A 12,743-nucleotide genomic window follows, 5' to 3' on the forward strand; every position below is an offset into this window, starting at 1 on the left:
TTTGCACATGTACACAATTTACATCCCAGTATGCTTCATATGCATATAAAAAGTATGTGTCGTAAGAGTGTGTGTCCATAATACATATGAGCGTAGGAGTGTTGATACAAAGTTGTGAAATGTACATGCCCTACACACCTAATATACTTATGGAATCTTCCATTGAAATCGGGTATAACTTTTAATATGTATAGAAGGCGTAGAAGTGTTGTACAGTTTGAACGTGTGCACAATTTACATTTCTAGATAAGTGGCTTCCAAGTCTGTCCTTACTTTGATGGGAGGATTTACGTATATATTAGTGTACATTTACGAAATGTACATCTTTCACATGTTCGTGTCCAGTTTGTATATAAAATAGAAGTGAAAAGGGGTAACCAGGGTGAGGTGCCCTGTAGCTTTAGAGGTTATATTCACAAAGGATTATATTATTACTGCTGCAGTTAGTATCTAACTATAGGTAACCCCTACCTATGATTATACACAAAGTCAATAGTGTTCCATAAACGCGCGCTATCATATAAATATTATACTGAGTCTAGTCCAATCAAAACGTTCATATTTTATTCTGTAGTAGCCAACACTTCTCAAGGCATAGTATCACATATGTGTTACGCAATGAGTAAAAAACCATATTGACATTCATTCGTGTCGTTATTAAGGTAAAGACAATATCGTTTGGCCATTAACAATGCCAAGATCAATACAACGGATCATACCATGCCATGGATAAATCGTCCAATGATGTTAATTCACCATAAGGAGTAAGGAATAAGAAATAAACAAATGTAAACGGGATATATAAAAGAAATAATGTATAAAAAGAAACAAAAAAGAGAAGAGGGGACAAGAAAATGATTACATCACAAAATGGAATAAAATGAATTGCATCAATCTACCATTGTAGCAGTATTCAGATTTGTGTTCCTCCACATCTAAAAGTATCAGTGTTGCGGCTAATATGATGACAACCACCACATGCACAGAAGGGTGATGATGACATTCTGATAGTAAGATTAGTCGTCTTCAGCATATGAATCCACATTGCCACTCATATCGTATCAGTAATTATTCCATATGAATCATTGTAGCACTGTAGGGGCATGATTGTGCCATGTTATCAGTACATAGCCTGTATGAATTTACAATAGAAACATCTGGAGAGGACCCAAATGAACGGGGTGAGGTAAATTAGACCAGCGCATTGTCTGAAATTACAATGCTTCGAGGCAATATTTACTGAATGTCTCGTGAATGTTCATGAACTAGATGCTGTATTACACAAATATGACAAAGTAGTGCCTCGTGTTAGTTACCTTGCAATGAGTTGAAACTGCTAATCATGTGTCCCAGCTTTCGTCTGGCCCATCAAAGATGCAATTCCATATGGATGTCTCAACGTACTTGATAGTGTTAGCAATAGCACGTATTAAGTGCTTCATTCTGACTCTATCTTAAACAAAAATATGACAGTCATGCCTTGTGTCAGTTACCTTACGGTCGTTTATAGCTGCTAATTATTTGTCCCGGCCTCCGTCTGGCCCATCAAAAATACAATTCCATATGGATGCTTCCTGAATATCATGCAACCGGTATTGGCAAAGGCGCGCATTAGGTGCTTCATTTAGACTCGATTTTCATCATACTATAATTCCGAGTACACGTCTGTTTGACATGCCGTTTTGTGAAATTACCTTGTTTCCTTAGGTGTTCCCCATGTAGGCGTCCCTCCACATCCGTATAGTATTCTGGCGAGCTAAGCTCGCGTTCCCTAATAACCATTTAAATATGTGCTGCCAAACAATCGGGTGATTACGGCCCGATCACATGATAGGAGGCGTGCCATGGTGACGTACCTGATGTTTGATTTGCAGTGGTTATGGCTACAGTTTCAAAATACAAACCTATGTTGCGCGCTTTGCTTAATGTATAATAAAATTCAATACTACATCATACGTGATACATATTTTATAATAGTTTGTTGCAGTATTCAAAGGAGTCAGTGTTGAATGGCTTGCACATACGAGAAAGGTGCTCTGTCACATCCTTTCCTGTTATCAGCTGGTATGCAACTCATTTATTATATTTTGTCAACATTTTTATGAACTCTGAATTCATGACCACAGAGCCTCTTGTGATAATGTGCTATCAAATGAATCATGTGATTGTGGCCCAATCACGTGATAAGTGACTGTCTTGGCATCATGCCTGATGCATATATAAATACAAAATAGAGTATCAGAACGTACACATGCATCCTATGTTGTACGTATTGTTAATTATGTGTTGCAGGATATGAAACTGACCAGTATGTGAATATTTCAAGTGATGCCGATTTGGGGTCTGGTATTCCTAATTGAATTTATGTTATCATGAATACTCTTTAATGATAATCTTAGAATGAATCTGTGCCAAAGCACATTATACTAACCTCTATTAACTTATACGTATGTGCACTATATTGTGCAGGTTAACTGATTGGCCTGAAAGGACAGCCACCCTGCTGTGTGATTAACAGCATAGGCTGTGAATGAATGGAAAATCGCATAAAAAGCTAGGTTTTTGGGACTTCATGCAGTCGATCACTGGAGAGGAACATCCAAAGGAGACCTCCCAAGATGCCAGCAGCAGCCTCCTGGGCCACGAAGTGCCTGGTGAAGCCATGCCGCTGTGCTGACCCAGTTTTCATATCGCCTGAGAAGACATGTACAGGACGACTTCCCCCCCTTGAGCTGGTGGGACCAACTAGCCTCAAGACAAGCTTCCATTTGGCGCAACCCCCCACTTGCTATGCCTCACCAGAGCTGCAGAAGTTTGTTGGAAGCCTAATGCATTCAGAGAGTTGGCGAGTGAGGCAGACTAAATCTGCGGGGTTATTGAATTGTAGGTTAAGGTCTCCCATGAGAATCATTTTCGAGGTAGATTTGATGTTGGCGCCCAATGTATGTAACATGTCCTTTTCAAAAGAAGGTGCTGGACCTGGGCGGCGGGAGATAGTGTGAAGGGTAATGGTATTGGACCCTGATAGTGTGTGTTAGAGAGAATTCTAATTTCTGTGCCAATTCCCTTCAACCTTGGAGACCCCCAGCTCTTTTGCTGGACGTTAGGACTTTTTCATTTTTACCCTGGAGTGAGTGAGACCTTTCTCACTCATGTGGTTTGACCTGATTTGTATTGTGTTTTCACTGTTTTTGGAGTCTGACAAACTCTATAGGCGTCTACATTTTGTATAGTAACACACAGCACCTTCAGTGCAGTGTCACAGGGAAATCCTTTAGATTTCTCATAAGGTTTAACTACCTTTTCTTGTGTAAACTACAGTTCCCAAGAATAGTAAAGGGAAATTGACTACCTTTTCTCTTTGTAGGTCCAGCACACACCATTTTATGTGGAGTTCTGAGGGGGTTACCTGGTAGCCCCTTAACCTACATTCTCATGTAACATTTTTTATGTTAGTCACTACTTTAAATACTTTAAATGGCTGGTGGCAGTGGTTTAATTTTCCTACCATTGTGCTTTTCTACCGCAGGTGAAATCCTCAGCTGCAGTACAGCCCCCATGCGTGACCATTTCGTCAAAATGGCCCGGTCTTCTTTTTTCGCCATTTTCTGTTTGTGAGGTCGGTCTTGGGTTTTACTCTGTGCGTTGAGCCAGGTTTCAGACCTTTGTTTGTTTTGCCTTTGGCGGGCTTCAGCCCTATTGCCTGCCTCTGGCTCCACTATGTCTGCAAAGGCAGTATGTGAGGGATGTTCACGAAACCCCACTGTCCTTTGACTCTCTGCTAACTGTCCTTTCAGGACCGCCACCCTGCTGTGCGATTGACAGCCTAGGCTATGCATGAATGGGAGAAACTGCTTAAAAGGCGAGGGTTTTGGGACTAGAGGCAGAGACGACCACTGGGAGAAACACCCGACGAAGAAACTGAACAAAGCTTACTATATCCTCCTGGACCTTTGAAGTGCCTGGTGAAGCCCTGCTGCTGCACTGAAACTCCTTTTTTCAATTCGACACAGAAGCTCTGGAAAGGGACTACTTCTTCCCTTGGGTTAGTGGGACCAACTAACCCCAAGACTAAATCCACTGGACCATCTTCCCTGATTGGCTGTACTTCTTTGCTGCTGCAAGAACCGAGTGCCAGGGGTTGAGAAATCCGTAGTCCAGTGCAACGTCTGAAATCCGGCCAGAAGCTCCAAGAGTCTCTTAAAGACCCTTCCAGAAGCAGGGTCATGAGTCCTCTCACCAGTGTGCAGGACCCAAGGAGTGAAGGAAGCCCGACCGGTATCAGAGATCCACGACGGTGCGGTTTACTAAGCGCTGAAACAGCAAAGTGCTGCTGAACCGAGAAGAGCCCGTAGCTGCCGACTACCTCCAATCTACCGCCGCAGCAGCCCTCCAGACGTCCTCCCTCCTGTCCCCACGACTGAGGCTCAGGAACGTGGGGTCTGCACCGCAGTAACAGGACAGAATCCAGCTGGACCACTCTTCTTCAAACAAGAGGTACTGTTTAGACTGGGGTACTTATCTCATTGTCTTTTTTTTCTGTGCTCTTCTCGGTTGGGAATTGCATTAATTTTTAGAGTTGATTTCAACTCCCCTTCTACAGGCTTAACAGCTTGTGACCCTACAAGTATTTTTTCTACAAACTCTCTAACTTTGTGGAATACATTTATCTAAGAAGTGCCTCGGCTCTATAGACTGTTTCAAATTGACGTTGGCTGTCCTGGCTCCCTGCAGACTCTTCTAGCCCATTGACTTGGATATTTGTCCCTCGTAGGTGTTGTTGGGCAAGATTGTGTGCAGTACTCTTTGGGAGACTACAGCAACCTTGACCTCCTGGCAATAGGAAGCCAACCTTTGGTAGAAGTCTGTACTACACAGGTTGGTAGTGTGGCTGAGCAGCCAGGCTTATCTCAAGAGGGACCAATGTGAGCAGTTGGGTTTTTACACAGATTCATAGTGACAAGTATTTAAATACACTCTTACACTCAAGGTTTCTTAATTATTAATTTAAGTCAGTTGACTAGGCCTTCAAAGGTAGCCATATGTAAGTAACACAAAAAGATTCTTCGAAATACACAGTTTCTCTAAAGCAGCAAGTACCCATTTGAGATGGCACACAGATGGTTCCTACACCCTGAGGTGACTTAAATAACTAGGACACTGTGGACATTAATATGTCACTGGTACGTTTGGAGCAATACTGAGTTTGGTGTCAAAGAAAAGGGTTTGGAAATGAGACAGAGGTTAAACCAATATTCTGAAGCAGTTAAGTACTTTTTAACCCCCACACCCCCTATACAAAGTAACTTAACCCTTTGCTAGTGGAAAGGAAAATCACAAAGTTGGAGGCAAGAAGAGTCTTTCAGGGAGCCAGGCCAGCCAATGCTAATTGAGCAAAAGTCTAGGTGAGCTGAAGCACTTCTTGCAGGTAAGTAAAAGTATTGCACAATGTTTTACAAGCCTTTGTAGAAAAATAGTATCACTGTAGGGCCACAAGCTGGGAGGCATTAATTGTAGAAAGGGTAAGATAAAAATGTTACATGAGAAACTAGACAAAGGGGATACTAATTAACCCCTCCAGCACCATATTGTAAGATAGTGTGTGCTGGGTTTAGAAAGTTACAAAATGTAAGTAAAGTCAATTTCACTTCACTGCTCGTGGAAACAGTAGTTTTAACCAAGAGAAGGTAGTTAAACTTTTGGGAAATCTGGAAGACTTCCCAGTGTCACTGCACTGAAGGTGCTGTGTGACGCAATATAATAAGATGCCTATGGAGTTTGGCAGACTCCAAAGTCAAAAGAAAGTGTGTTCAAATCAATAAAAAATACATGAGAAAGTGGCAAAAGGGTCTCTCTCTCCAGGATAAAAATGTGTCCTAAAGTCCAGCAAATGAGGTAGAAGGGAATTAACAAATTTCTGAGAATTCTCCCCAACAGGTCCCACGAAGATGGCTTGTAAAAGCATTTACTCTAGTAGGATATTTGCATCGTCCTTAGGGTTCAAAGGTCTGGTGGGGTGGTTTTGGACTTGGCAGAACAGATTATTTAGATCCTTTGCTAGGAGTAGTGACCATGCAGTCCCTTAGGACGGGTGTTTCTGTTCGTAGTGGGTTGGGGGAAGGCTGATTGTTTAGATGTTGAGCTGTGTGCTGACTATGCGATCACCTAAGCGGGTATTTATATTCATGGTGGATTGGGGGATGGCTGAAATACGATGGAGGGAAGAGGGTTCTATGCCTGCAAAACTGACAGAGGTCTGGTCCGGTTTCACACACGAGTGATGAGCCCTTCATCCTGATGAAGGGGGGCAGAGATGTGGGTGGTCTTGAGTACTGTGATCTGTCGGGCCTGCTAGTGAGGCTGAGGGATGTTCACAAGAGGATGCAGGAAAGTCTTAGGTTTAGGTAGGTCATGTGTCAAGGTTCAGAGGTTTTGGGAGCTGTGTACCAGTAGGGCGGAACAAGAGTCTCAAAAATTGGACTGTGTGTGTCCTATTGGTGACGTCAGTATGTGGTGGGGTTTGTTGGGCAAGGGTATTGCTACAGGACTAAGGGTGTTGGTCTGCCTAGTGTGGGTAGCTAGGGAGTGGGGAAATGCTTACAGCGGGCTGGGGCCTCCAGATCTCGATGGCAGTAGCTGACGGGGGCTGTACGTTGATAGTTGCTGAAAGCATTCAATTGTTACAGGAGTTTGACAGTACTATTGGTAATACTGTGCACTCACAAAATACACTAATTGTATTTCTGATGCTTGTTAATCTGCTTAGAATCACATGCTGTGCATATAATCTGACATCTAGTGGTAACCGCAGAGTATTGCATCTTGTCCTTCGAGGATCAAAAGGGGACTTCGGCATAGGCGTGTCTGTAACACTATCCCTAACATGACGTGTAGTGTACCCAGAAATCCTCAAGCGTCGAGGTCCCTCAGATAGTTTTTTTCCACCCAGCTAGCTGGTCGCCTTATGCAGAGCTCTACCTAAAATGTCAAATTTGTTAAAATCACAACCTTTCATCATTTATAACCACATTCGTCCCCTCTTTGACGATTACTGAACCGCCGCCGAAGACAGAACAGCAGACTTCGAAGGCTGGCGTTCCGGTCTCCGCTGTCGACCGCGTGGCCGGCCTTCTGGCCGGCCTACACAGGAGGGAGAATGGAGTCTGGGGGTTTTCTTTCTTTTAAGAATGGCTTTCCTTCTCCCCTCTCTTTGCCCCTTGTCGTTGCTTTTGTTTACATGCGCTATGGACAGGACTCCCTTTAAATTGTTCCCTTCCTGTAACATTTCCCTGGAAAGACAAGCCCCCTCGGTGCAATATGTGTCTCCCCCTCAATCACGCTGAGGCGTCCTGTTGGCACTGTAAGCTCCTGTGACCTAAGACCATAAAATAGCGTTGTGTAAAACGGAGGGCGGCCTACGCGATGTCATAGGCCGAGGTAGCTCCTCCGCCGCCACAGCCTACTGAAAGTGATGAGGCACATAGCAACGACCATGGCTCCGACATGGACGCCATTGACCTTACAACGGAGCAGACTCGCTCCAAGACCTCCGTCCCCGCCCCCGATAGGCACGACGCAAGTCCTGCTATGGGGAGGTTACATGAGGGCATTCTCACATTTGGAGTTCAGAAATTGGAACAAAGTTCCTCTATTAGAAATGAATGGACAAGGTACATAGGTTATTGGGAGGAAAGGGCAGGTAAGTAGCTGTTCTACCCCCACAGGTGCAGGGCGACGGAAGAGTTCCAGAGCTAGGTTCGAAATCCAGCCTGCGAGCGGGAAGGAAGCAGAGCAGCATGCTACCCCTTCCTAAGAGTTCAGCTTGATTGCCACTGCTATCCCACCTACCTTTTAAAGAGGTTTGGCTTTGTTTTTGGCTGGGTGCATTTTCCCATTCTCCATGCGTGGCTGGTTGTACAGTCCTTAATAAGGGGTTGCACAAAAACTGTCCTAACAGTACTGTTATAGAGTCAGAGTATAGAAAGTCCTTTGCATTTACCAATTATATGCTAAAACCTACACATTTCTTGCATCCAACCAACCCTCTCAGAACTCACTTCCTTAGTTCCTGTATGCATGAAAGATCTGACCAATTGGCATTCAGAAGATCACGTATAACCTACTTGGTGGGGCCAACTGCCCCCCCCCCTTTCCAAATGATTGTTTCATTAACATCCCAATAACTTAGTCTGCAAGGCATTGGTCACAAATTGCTCTGTTACCCCCCTGGGGCTTATGAACTTTGTGGCCTAGTAGGAGTGTGTAGCCTTTCATGCCTTCCAAAAGCTCTCACACAGGCTGGCTGCTGGCCATGCAAGCCTAAACTGTTTGTTTGGGAGTGGTGAGCCGAGTGGTTACCTGTGGGAGTCGGCCTACCCTTCCATTTTTGTTGCTGGAAACAAACGCTTGGAAGCATAAAACTACTGAATATGCACCGAGTGGTGAGTCGAGTGGTTACCTGTGGATCAGGTGACCGGGGCGAGCATGGTAAGGTGTTAGTACTCCGCTTCCTTGCTGTGACTATCAGCTTGTATTCTCTGTCAAGCCGCTTAAACCCACATTTACATCTACATCCACTCGTCTCTGAGGTTCACCTGAGACTGATATTGGTGAGCTTACAACAGAGACGTATGAACTATGCCTGCTCTCCTTTTTGGAAAATATATAAATGCTCTGCGGTCTCCTACTACATCACTATGCCTGCTGTGAAATGTAGTTCTCAATTACGCAGTAAAGAGTGCCTGGTTTGTGAACGTGCACTATAAGCCACCAGAGATCTTAAAAGGAAAAAACTAAAGAAAAGCACCAACCCCGCAAAGTCAGCTGTAGGGGTTATTATTGAGACCATCTGCAATGCGACAAACTTGGGGATAGAAGTAAAATTACTGCCTTTTTAAAACCAAAAGAAACTAAGCAAATGAGATGTGCAGCTTGTGAAATAAATTTGATTCCTAACCACCTCAACACAATTCAGAATGGAGACCATCCTGCTCTCTATCTGTCGCTTGCAAATCCTATTGACATTAACTCTTTACTAAATATGGTTTTGAGTCTACAAGCAGAAACCAACAGAAATGGAATTACCATATCGGCATTACCATTATCCAATCCTATCTCAATTAGGGAGAGAAATTCAATTTCTTCAACAAATGTATCTAAATCTCAGAATTTAACACAAATTGCAGCTAAAGCGTATTCCTCATCACCTACTCGCCACAAAAGCTATACTGACATTGATTACATTGATTTAGAGCTTTGTAGAGAACCTGAATCATTAATAATTCTGAATGCCTTATTCACTTTAACTGTATACATGAAGGCCAACAAATCATTAAGCAGGGCATTACCAATTTACTTGATGTGGTGCTTTCCTCTCATGACTTCTTGGTTGTTGAAAAACATAGCTATGACTCAATTGAAAGAAAATGGGATATTTAGGCGGGCAGGAATGAAGAGAGGGATGCTTTACCTCAGGGTTGTAAGGAACTTGAAATACCCTTTGTTGCTAACCTGATAACAAGTAGTAATACTAGATTGACCAATGTAGAACTGGTCATAAATTCTAGTCGAGCAAGCACATCGGGTATAAATAATAGGAAAACTCCCCCACATAAGAAAATGACCCAAAAAAGAAAACATTTGGTAAATAAAAAAGGGGCGCTGACAAAAAAGCTAAACGGTCAGGCCTCTGTGGAGTCTCTATCACTAGAAATATCTTTCTCACCAGAGGTGTTGAAACAAAAACAGGATTTGAAATTGTTAACATTAATGCAGATCGATGAAAAAACAAAAATAAGAGCAAAGAAATGTTGCTAGAACCTAATAATTATGAGCTATCTGGCTTTGAAAGTCCTGATCATCAGGTGGAGAATGTAGTAGAAATTGCAGAACTTTCTCCCTCAAGCACGGTAAACGCTTTGAGGGACAATAAGTGCTACACAGGCGCCTACCATTTATGACCCATTGAATGATTTAGAAACCATATTCTCTAAACCCAACAATAAATCCTCTAAAAAGATAAAGATTGTGGATCTATATGCCACAAATGCAAGTCTATTCTTAAATGGATCCAATGTATTGGTGCTGATGCATCAAGTGCAGAAATTGTCATTTCTTCACAAGACCTTTCTTTGGGTGAAATTTCACACGTCTCTTGGGAAGAAAATTGGTCAGTGCTCCATCTGGTCTCCCCTTTTGTAACGGAGGTGATTATGTCACAATCCTCAATTCCTGAATATAGGATACAGGTTTGAGAAGCTGGTGGAACTGGAAAAGAAAATTAATACATTGGAAACAAGTTAGGGAAAAAGTCTAGATATGATGACAAAAGAATCCATGAAAGCTATTGTTGCCAAGATATGCAAATCTCTATATGCTAAAAATGGCACTAGAACAAATACTCAAAAAGCAGTGCTGGAACAATCTGAGATGGAAGATGTAGCGTGACCAAATAACAGCTCCTACAAAGATCTGAATATTAAATCATGGAATACTGGAGGTTTTAGGTCCTTTGTCTCTGTTAGGGAGAATTCTCTTATATGGCTAATTTCCCAAATCTAGTGAGTCCCCCAGCAGCTTTGCTGGATTTTTGGGGTTTGTTTTTTCTCCTTCTAAGAGTGAGACTCTTTTCCTCCCACTCGTGGGCATGATTTGAGGTATGTCTTTGACTTTTTGTGTGCTTATGGGGTATTTTTCTCCATAGGGTATCATCTGATTTGGTACATGTTACACAGCACCCTCAGTGCAGTAACACAGGGGTGTCATAGTGACCCCCCAAACATAGACTCCATACCCTGGGACTGACTGTCTCCCAGGGCATGTAAAGTCACCATTGGCTTTACTAGTCCAAAATTGTGAACAGAACCAGTACAAACTATCATATTGTGGAAGTACTGGAAGGGGTTAATTCGATTTCCCCTGGGTTTGTTTCCAAGGGGGCACTGTCCAGTCCCCCCTTGTCGAGTTTCTGGCCGGTGGCAGTGGTTACCACGCAAAATATTCCCACCGGAATATTTCCTACGGGATTTTCCCATTGGTTTTAAACGCACCACTTTTTGGTGCAATGTTAAGATACCGCCGGGCTATTAAATTAATATAAAATATCCGGTTGGGTCTTTTCGCCAGAACTCAATTCTAAAATGGCGTTCGTCTCTAACTCTAACCAAGGTCGGGCCCTTTGTTCCACTTTTTGGCAGGCTTCTCCACAGAAGCCCTCCAAATGGTGCCACTCTGTCTGGGTTCCACAGGATGTGTGGGTGGGGGTTTTGGCACCTTGAACTGCGTTGCCTTGGCAACCCAAGTCGCACTCTGTTCTGATTGGCCCAGTGGTGAGTCGCACGGCTCACCACTTTGCATGTATGAGTGACAGCTAGGCTGTTTGAATGGGGGGTTTTCTGCATAAAAGCGGGGCTTTTGGGACTGGAACTTCAGATGTCGCCACGGGACCTAAGAATCCGAAGAGGGAAGAAGCGGAGCCATCTGCAACAACGACACCACCGGTGGAGCACTGCTGCAACAAACTCGCCACTTTCCCAACGACAAGAGAAGATCTTCTGCTGGACGAGTCTTCTTCCTCTGAGCTGGTGGGATCAACCAGTTCGACTCTTTTCGCCTTCAAGGACATCTCTTGGTCGAATCGCCCATGACAAGCATCCCGGCGGCCAGATAGTCAAGCTTCACCACTTTGACCGCGAATAAAAGGAACGCACCTTTTAACCGACGAACTCCGCGGCTGGTTTCATCCCTGGGCAGTGCAACGACTCCACGTTTTCTTCCTCGATGAGATCATCTCTTTCCCTGGTCGAATCCACGAACTGCACCCGCTGCCAGGAACAACCGCCACCGCTGGAGCTTCCTCACTCTTTAAGGTACTCTGTTCCGCCTGGCCTCCCTTTCTTCGGATCGCTAAAAGTGACCCTTAAATCCTTGGCTTTCCAACTGGGTTGGCCCCCAGACCTTCTAACTTTATCTTTCGTGTAAAACCAATCTCTTTTTGAACAATTCTGCAAAAACTTTTAGTGCATTTAAACTGTCTGATCTTGGGCACATTCCGCCTTGCTCCATTATAGTGGCCCTGGCCTAAGAACTTTGGCTCTACAGTATATTCTGCCTTTTTTCACTTGCTGTGTTCTTAGAAAAGCATTGGGAACTGTTTTAATTTTATGCCCTGCCTTTTTCTCTCCCTTTTAACGAATTATTGGAGTGCCATCTATGTTAAGCGCTCACCGCGGTTGTGACCAAAAGTGGTGTGTTAACCTAGACTTGTCAAATAATTATTAAGGGAGGTGTGTATACTTTACCTGACTGTGTTTTAACTTGCTTTTGATTTAGAGTGCTAGTGTTTTCATAAAGTGTGTTTTTAAATAAATAATTATATACTTTTGATACAAAGCTCTGGTCAGTGTTTGTTTGCTCCACTGTGTTTTTGACCCTATTGTGTATACTCTACATACTGCCCTACTCATCTTGAGAGAGGTCTGACTGCTCAGCCACAGCTACCAGGTAAATCTGGGTGGTGCAGGCTGCTACCAATTGGGTTTACTGCTTACTCCTGTAGTCTTAATCTTTTTGCAGTGGTCCCCAAGGGAACTGCAGAGGATTCTGCCTAACAGTCTCCACTCTGAGGGCCTACATTATTTTGTGAGCGCTAATATATTTTTGCTCCAAGAAACGTGGCTCATGAAAGTTTTATTTAGACAGGTTCTATATCGCACAAACATTAGCTCAACGAAATGTGAAGGGAA

General features: G+C 43.5%; 1 protein-coding gene and 1 long non-coding RNA gene across 5 annotated transcripts in view; one reads left to right on the forward strand and one right to left on the reverse strand.

The window, feature by feature from the left end:
- LOC138503342 (uncharacterized) overlaps positions 1-1,806 on the reverse strand; it is a 249,913-nt gene extending 248,107 nt beyond the window's left edge. The window contains exon 1 of the long non-coding RNA XR_011279621.1: positions 1,695-1,806. This is a non-coding gene — a long non-coding RNA (uncharacterized lncRNA). The remainder of the gene's footprint in view (positions 1-1,694) is intronic.
- Positions 1-12,743, forward strand: part of LOC138503341 (transcription initiation factor TFIID subunit 12-like) — a 413,461-nt gene that overhangs the window by 162,216 nt on the left and 238,502 nt on the right. The gene's annotated exons all lie outside the window — the stretch shown is intronic.

Source organism: Ambystoma mexicanum, chromosome 11 (assembly GCF_040938575.1).
Source record: "Ambystoma mexicanum isolate Mex_15411 chromosome 11, UKY_AmexF1_1, whole genome shotgun sequence".
NCBI lineage: Eukaryota > Metazoa > Chordata > Amphibia > Caudata > Ambystomatidae > Ambystoma > Ambystoma mexicanum.